General features: G+C 33.2%; 1 long non-coding RNA gene across 1 annotated transcript in view; it reads left to right on the plus strand.

The window, feature by feature from the left end:
* LOC125392884 (uncharacterized) overlaps positions 1-7,328 on the plus strand; it is a 30,189-nt gene extending 22,861 nt beyond the window's left edge. Inside the window, exons 3-4 of the long non-coding RNA XR_007229631.3 lie at positions 3,447-3,687; positions 7,077-7,328. This is a non-coding gene — a long non-coding RNA (uncharacterized LOC125392884). The remainder of the gene's footprint in view (positions 1-3,446; positions 3,688-7,076) is intronic.
* Positions 7,329-8,315: the final 987 nt, after the last annotated feature.

Here is an 8,315-nt window from a genome sequence, read left to right on the forward strand (position 1 = left end):
AGCACATTTAATGTATTTGGATAAAGTCCAACAGAACAAACACAATTTTTCCCTTTTAGAGAAGGTGGCTGATGAAGCAACTATACTGGGAAATTTACGTGGCTCTTACTTTTGCTCAAATATTTGAATAGCTTAATTCACTAAGCCATGTTGTATATAAATAGTATTAGTTGTGATATGTACCATATCTACACTAAAAGCCTAAAAATGAATGAAAATAGTAAGTTTTACAATTTTAGAATGCTTTTGGTTAAATGATAGGGCAACAAAACAACTAACTTGATGTCTGTCTTTATTAAGCTTTCAATATTCGCATCTCTAAGAAAATTACATCCAGAAGGCAAGGGCTTTTAGAATCTCATTTAAATTACCTTCAGAAGATATTTATACCAAAAAGTTTCTTTTCATCCCAAATTTTCTTAATTTGATGATTAAAAGAGAAGAAACAGAATTTAAAGGTGATTAGTTCATTAGTTCATTAGTTTCTTATGGTAATTTGATCATTTTGAAACCCTAGCCTAGCTCTTCTGTCTTTTGTGTGAAAAGCGATCCATGTTTGGCATTCTCCTATCCTGGTGTTCACATTCCACTCTGTATATTTTTTTGTTTAGTTAGAAATACTGAAGTCTGAAGGATAGTCTACAAATATGCTTTGGGTTTTCTGGCTTACTCTTAATCCCTTATCTTACTTGTTAAACCAAGTATGCTATTTATCATTGATTTCCTGGGGCAATGTGACCAATAAGCTTTCCCAGGGGCTTCTTATGGATATACTATTCCCTCCACAAGTGCTAAGTTTAATTGAACACAAACAGTCTGAATACTATCAACAATCCTTTTTAGCCATGCAAACTGCATGCAGTATGATTTAAACTGCTTTCTAAATTGTATCTATTTAAGTGCATTATTCCCTGGAGACTTCATTTTCTTCCCAAGGAGAATTTGTGTTTTGGTTCCTCCATTACATTTATAGATAAGACACCATTTAGTTAACCAAGTGAGTATTACATCTCCTTTAGTGAATTGGCCTCTCCAATTGATCTACTCTGTACCTAATGCTGTGAAATAAAATGACAATGCACAGGAAAAAATTGTTATAGGAGAAATTTTTCAGTAGTTTCATGGACTTTTTTGTTCCCATTGCAATATTAAAATAACACTTAGACATTTTGTCATTTAACAAAATGTTTATAAAGCCATATCAAACATTCTAAAAGAAGTGTACAATACAAAATAAAAGTGGTTGAATATCTACCCTGAAGAACTGTAGTTTATTGATCTCATTAAAAGTCTTCCCTTCAATGTTGACTTCTATAAAAATAACCACATGCTAAATGAATCATGATATATGAAATAGCTTTGTAGCTTAACATATGCCTGCCAGTGGTATTATTAAAGTATTCTCTACAGAGCAGCTTTTTCTCATGAGCTTCAAACCCTCACTAAGTCACTCATTCACCTTGTGTGTATCATAAGTGACATGTAGATTTTTAAGCACTATAACAGCATTATTAAAAACAAAAATAGCTAAATAAATGAATCCCACTTCTGTGACAGAGACCAAGTAATTAAAACTGCAATTTGAGCTAAGCTTGTTTTGGCATACTCATTTAGTAGCCCTTAATGTCATAATTATAATGAGCTGTGACTGCAAATCTTATATTATATTTCAGAAAATCATTGGCCTTTATTAGAATGTTTTTCCTCCTCATGATAATTGAGTTATTTTGACAGCCCAGAAGAGAGACTAGAATAGAAGGGTAATAGTTATCTAAGATAGACATCTCTTTCTAATAATTTTTCTGCAAGGACAGTGGGAGGAATAAATATTGAATGGGTAGTAGTGACAACAGAAATCTTTGTTTTATAGTATTTGATCAGTTTTGCTTTATTTTAAATAGTGAGAGAAAATAATTTATGTTATTGTCATAGAAATGTATTAAGAAAGATGGAAATGATAATAGGAAAAGAAAATAGAGATTAAGTAGGTACAATAACCTTAGAAATTGAAAGAAATGAATGTTTTATATTGCACCGTGGATAAAAGATTCTTTGGCGTAGTATTCCTCTCTGTGTGTTGTGAATAACATTGGTTAATAAAGACACTGTATTAATACAACTGATGTGTCAATGTGGTCTACTAAATGTACATAAAATCTGAAAGGGCTTAGAAAGAAATTATAGACACTGAAAAACAAAAGTTTAGCCACATTTATTGTCCTGAATGAACTTTGCTTGCTGGCAGCATGCTATGGCTCATTTAAGAAAAGTTTATCCTGGAAACAACCTGAATGCCCCTCAACTTCAGAATGGCTAAGGAAAACATGGTACATTTACATAATGGAGTACTACACAGCAGAAAAAATAATGACATCTTGAATTTTGCAGGAAGATGGATGGAGCTAGTAAACATCATTCTGAGTGAAGTAACCCAGACCCAGAAAGACAATTATTATGTGTACTCATTCATAATTGGTTTTTAAGCATAAAACAAAGAAAACCAGCCCACATATCACAATCCCAGAGAACTTGGGCAACAATAAGAACTCTAAGAAATATATAAATATATCTAATCTACATGCATAGTAGAAAAAGACAAGATATCCTGAGTAAAATGGGAGCATGGGGAGTTTGGGAGAGGGCTGAAGGGGAACGGAGAGGCAGGGAGGGGAGCATAGAAAAATGTAGAGTGCAATACAAATTAATAAAAAAAAGAAAGGTTTTCCTGACTCAGCAATAGCAGAAAAAAAATCCATGCTGCTTAGAAAAGCATACTTTCTGCTTCATGCTGCCAGAGAGACCTCTGGCTCTTTCAGAAGGTCAAGCTTTTAAGTGAGATTTTTGAATTTGGTTAATGGTAACCTAGACCAGCTGTGTGCATAAAAATGGTTCTCAGAAGCTATAAACATACCTCAACCATGTTAGGCTGTTCAGGGTAAGCTGGAAGTACCATATTTCCCCTAGCAATGGCACTGCTTAAATTCATAGAAGGGCTTAGCATTTTAAGAAGCCCCTCTGGTCAGAAAATAATTACAGATGCACAATAAAGACAGATTCAGATAAAAAAGACTTATAAATGGGCCACAGTGTTAGATAAAGGTACATAGGCTTGGGAGAGAGAATAAAAAGAATATAGACAGTTATAAAAAAAGTAAATGTTTTTTTATTGAATGGTAATTTTTTTAAAGAGACAGAGTACAGAGTACAGATAGTAATAGATTAAAATGAGTAAAAAATAATAAGCCACTTTAAGCTGAAATGTACACAGAGAATCTGGATTGTATATACTATTGTGTTTTCTTTGAATTTTTTGACTGCAGATAGACATTTGATTCTGGGGACTGCTAAGCTAAACCAACATATATGTTTTAAAGGTTTCTTGATGTCAATGTTTGAGTCTATGGATATATTGCTTTGGAAAAGAGAGTCTTCTTTTGTTTTCACAGAGGATGAGCACCTCAGGATTCATTCCAGGCTAATGTGGTTTGATGCACCAAGGGCCCCGAAAAAGTCACCTTGAACATTCCTCGAAAAATTTCTTTGCCCAATAAACAACAGGAAGCAGTTTGGAGAAAAACTATGCAAATATTCCCAAATATTTTTATAAATGTTTCTTTACATTCAAAAGGGAATATGATATCGAGATTTGCATTGTTATGGATCTTGTTCTATTGATACAACTCTAAGGTCAGTTTTGTTATATGTATTACTGCTCTTGATTAAGGTATTGTGTTTGTTCAGCTCATTTAAAATGTAATGTATACTTAAGAAATATGGGTTAGTAGAGAGTCATCTATAATAGTCAAGCTTGTAGTCATGTAATTCAGATTTTCTATATGTGCAGAGATGTATTTCAGATGGATAGACATTCTTCAAACCTTTAAAAGAATATGGCATTTAAAATGTTTTTAAAAATTAGGGCTTTTCATGACAGTGAGACACATTGGTTACTGGCAGCGCCAATTATTTAAAGAGGAAGATGGGCATTGAAGAGGCTCCTCATGGAGTTTGTTAGCTATTTGGGCAAGAAACTTCTCTTACCTGGGCTGCCTGATGAACTGGACATGCAGGACCCACAGAGAAATGACCATTGAACTTGCCTAAAGGTGAGACAGTCCTTTGGGGTTCCTGCTTCATTAAAGTCTGCTAGACATCCTGCAGAACACAGAATGAAGTGATTGACAAACAGCCAATATAGGCAGAACTGTCATTGCCTTTTCCTGCTTTGTGGAATAGTCTGCTATACATTATGACCTTTAGGTTGAAGATGGATGCTCCAACATTACAGAAGATCTTTGGGTGACTGTCCAGGCAGCAAGATGTCTCTGTCATTTCTAGAGCTTTGGAAGTTGCTTAATATGCACTTCCTATTTACTTAGGTAATATTATATACTTTTGTAATCTTTGGCAGACTTGAAGAATATATATTTATAGTTTTTCTTAGCTATGTTAAAGTTAATATATAGTTTTTCACTTAAACAGGAAAGGGGAGGTGATGTGAGATTTGCCTCTGTGTGCTGTGAATACCATTCATTAATAAGGAAACTTGTTTGACCTGATATGGTAGAATAGTGCTAGGAATGAAAAACAAAACTGAATACTGGGAGAAAGAAGGGTGGAGTCAGAGAGGGAAGCCATGTATCCCCTCTGGAGACAGATGCTGGAACTCTACTGAGTAAGCCACTGCCACATGGTGATACACAGATTACTAGAAATGGGTTAAATTATTATGTAAGAGCTAGCCAATAAGAAGCTAGAGGTAATGGGCCAAACAGTGAATTAATTAATACAGTTTCTGTGTGCTTATTTTGGGTCTGAGCTGCTGAGTGGCCGGAAATACCAAGTGGCCTTCCTCCAACAATTGTTTATGTTTTTTGGGAGTCTAAAGTGTAATTTTCATTTAATGGTCATCATCTGAAAATAATTATATTTTTATTCATTCTAGAAGCTTATGTGTTAAACACAAAATAAAATAATACAATGCATACATATAAAGGCAATATTCAAGCTACCAAGATTTAAGAACTTTCTTTCCCTAGGTCAAATGTAAAATTTTGAGATGCTTGTATAAATTCTTTTAACATTGTCACTTTATATGTACAAGAAATAAATCAAATTAATTAAATGTAAATAAAACAAAAGTTCTATAATCTGCATAATAATTTACAAATGTACTATCCAATAGAATCCTTTTATAAATGTGTAAAAATTGATTAGAACTTCATTATCATCAATCACAATGTAACAGTCTTGGTAATTATAAAACTTACCTCCTTTCAGCTAGTTATGTTTATATATCTATATGTTTGTCTTAGTATCAAAACTAATATTGCATCATTCAGTTTCACAGATTTAAATTCTGTTGTCACTTTCCTCTATAAACTTTGATATAGGCACAATATTGAAAAAATATTCCCTTGACAATAATAGGGTTAGTAAACTTTAAATGCTTGCTATTAAATAAGTTATTGATAAACATTATTTTGATTAATCTTCTGTTTTATCCAGACTTCCAAGTCTGTGTAATCATGGCTGTATTTTGAAATTGTGAGAGAGATATATTTACAAAGAACATTTTTTGCTCTTTTATAGCATAACCTTAATTTTCTGGTATCTAGACAAAAACATCTTCAGCATTTGAGGGAGAAAATGACAGGGTAATCTTTTAGATGACAGGGGTCAATTCGTCCCACCCACATGGCTTCTCTGTAACTCCAGGTCTACAGATTCCAATGTTCTCTACTGGTGTTTGTGGGCAGCAGGCACAAACGTTCTGCATGCATACATTCAGACAAGAATTATGTACATGTAAAATAAAATAAATTTTAAAAATAATCTTTAAATTAGATAACTCTATAGCTTCAGAGTCTGTTTTATTTCATGAGAGTCATCTTCTACTTCCTCATGGCAGCTCTACTCCACGACACACAATGCTTTATCAAAATTTGACTCTCAAAGTTGTAAGAACTAATTGTTGCAAGTATGAGATTTAACGTTTCTCTAATTATCCTCTTTCTCTGACATTTCTTTACTTCTTTATCTCCAAACAACAGACAAAACATCCCACTTACTGGGAGTAGATAGAACCTTACTGACCAAAGTTCTCATAGCTATAAAATTGTTTTATTTTATATTAACTTTGAATCTTTTTTTTTAACTTTCTTCTTCCTAAGATAGTATGTCTTTATACTTAGATATTTGATTTAGAATTGCTTTCTATTTTTAAATGAACTCTTAGCCAGTTTTTTTCCTTAGCAAGCTGCTAGCAACTCAAGATAGAAATTGGGTTGGCAAGTTATTTTGAGGTTCTTCCAACTTCGTTTAAGAGCAAAAAAACTGTAGACATGAAATAATTTGAATACTAAGCAAATATCTAATTAAGTTATTATCATAGCAGAAATAATAACTTGTTTACATTAAAAATAAGTCCTATCTTAAAGCTAATTAGGGTTAGACAAAAAGATAAATCTATTTTTCCAGTGAAAATTAGGACAAGATTATATATGTTATATTTAAACTCCCAAATAATGTAAAAAGGCATAAGTTCTTCAGAAGTCAGCTAAAAAAAATCTTACTGAGGGAACAGATTGTCATTTAATCTTCTAACACCAAAAGAGTTGGTACTGGCTAGCAAAAGAAGTGTGAAAATTATTTATTTTAATGTTCACTCCTTTAACAAATTGACAAATGTCAAAAATTTAGAGTAAGCACTAAAGAGGGGTTTTTGCCATGTTGTATATAATACAGAGTGTCCAAAGAAGGGGGAAAGTCAAAACAGATATAATTATGAATATATATTTAATGGATATAAAGTTATTTATATTATGTATATGACATGTATATTTGCATGTAGAAATATTGTTATATAAATACATGTTCATATGTACATATATGTATATTATGTGTAGCCATAAACACCTCATTAATTATGAACAATTAAACTAATAACTACTGCATTTTAAATTATTTAATTTTTATTTTGGGATTGGGGTTTTAAGACAGGGTTTCTCTTTTTAGCTCTGGCTGTTCTAGAAGTCATTCTTCTACTCTATTAACCTTAATTTTCTTCCTTTCAGGTACTGAACACAAACCTAAGCTTTGACATGCTTCCTATGATGTTTTGGGCTTCCTCAGTGCCTTCTAAACCCGTTCCTGTTTTTGCTGTGCTGCTATGAGACTGTTTTCTGGTCGCTTGTTGACTTCTTGCCTAACTCAAAATGCATAGTATCTCTCTTGTTCTCATCTGACTCCTCTTTGAAGCTGTGTAAATTTGAAGATTGTTGTACCTGATGGCTTTCTTTTAAAGCCTAATAAACGGTTCTACACCATTTTTCCGAGTTCACTTTAAAGTTATTTTATTGATAAGAATAAGAACTTTATGTAGTATCTGTTGTTTAACCAGTAAAAAAATAACATTACACGTGGGGCTGTCCAAAGTTTCTGGTAACACAAAGAGTAGAAAATATGCTATGTGGAATAAGACACCAATGTGACAAAACAAAAATCAAAGTACAATAAACACTCTAAGTGGAAATCAAGACCAAAACTGAAGAAAGAATTCTAATTTAAAAAAAGAAAAAAATTTCACTCTTACTACACTTAACAATGAATCAGAATAAACAGGTTCTCAGCACACTTTTCAATCTGTGACTTTAAATTCTGTAGCTGACAGATGGTTGAAGCAGACTCTAGACAACCATTCAGGTCTTACCACTATAACAGAGTGATGTTATCTGGGCTTAATAAGAAAACTATATCCTTACCTTTTACATACCCAGCCTCAATGTTTATTATGTTTTCTCCCGAGATGTGTTCCAAGGAAAATTTTTCCAAACATGGCATGTGTTTGGGATATTCAGCAAATGGGACTGTGTCCAAACAGCCAAAGCTGTTACTGCTTCTGTGGTCATAGAGAAAGGCAGAGGACTGGTGCCAGGAAAGCTCAACAGTTCTCAGGGCAGGAAAAACAAACACTGAAAGAAAACTAGGTCTTGCCAGAACAGATGACCAAAAAAATTATTAAAACATCTGATAACGTATTGCTATGTCCAGATGGCATCCATTTCTGTCTTCTCAAGAAAAATAGCAATGAATAGACAAAATTACCATTTCCAGATATGACTAAAACTTTTATGAAGCCAGATGGTGGTGGCTCATACCTTTAATCTCAGTGCTAGGGAGTCACACACCTTTAATCTCAGCACTAGAGGGGAATAAAAAATGGGAGGAGATAGAGGCTCAGACTCTATCTGCAGTCGCCCAGTCTCAGTAGATGTAAAGGATTTTTCTAGTGGCTTGGCTGTTTGGCTTTTCTT

Source organism: Myodes glareolus, chromosome 2, assembly GCF_982192425.1.
Source record: "Myodes glareolus chromosome 2, mMyoGla1.1, whole genome shotgun sequence".
Classification (NCBI taxonomy): Eukaryota; Metazoa; Chordata; class Mammalia; order Rodentia; family Cricetidae; genus Myodes; species Myodes glareolus.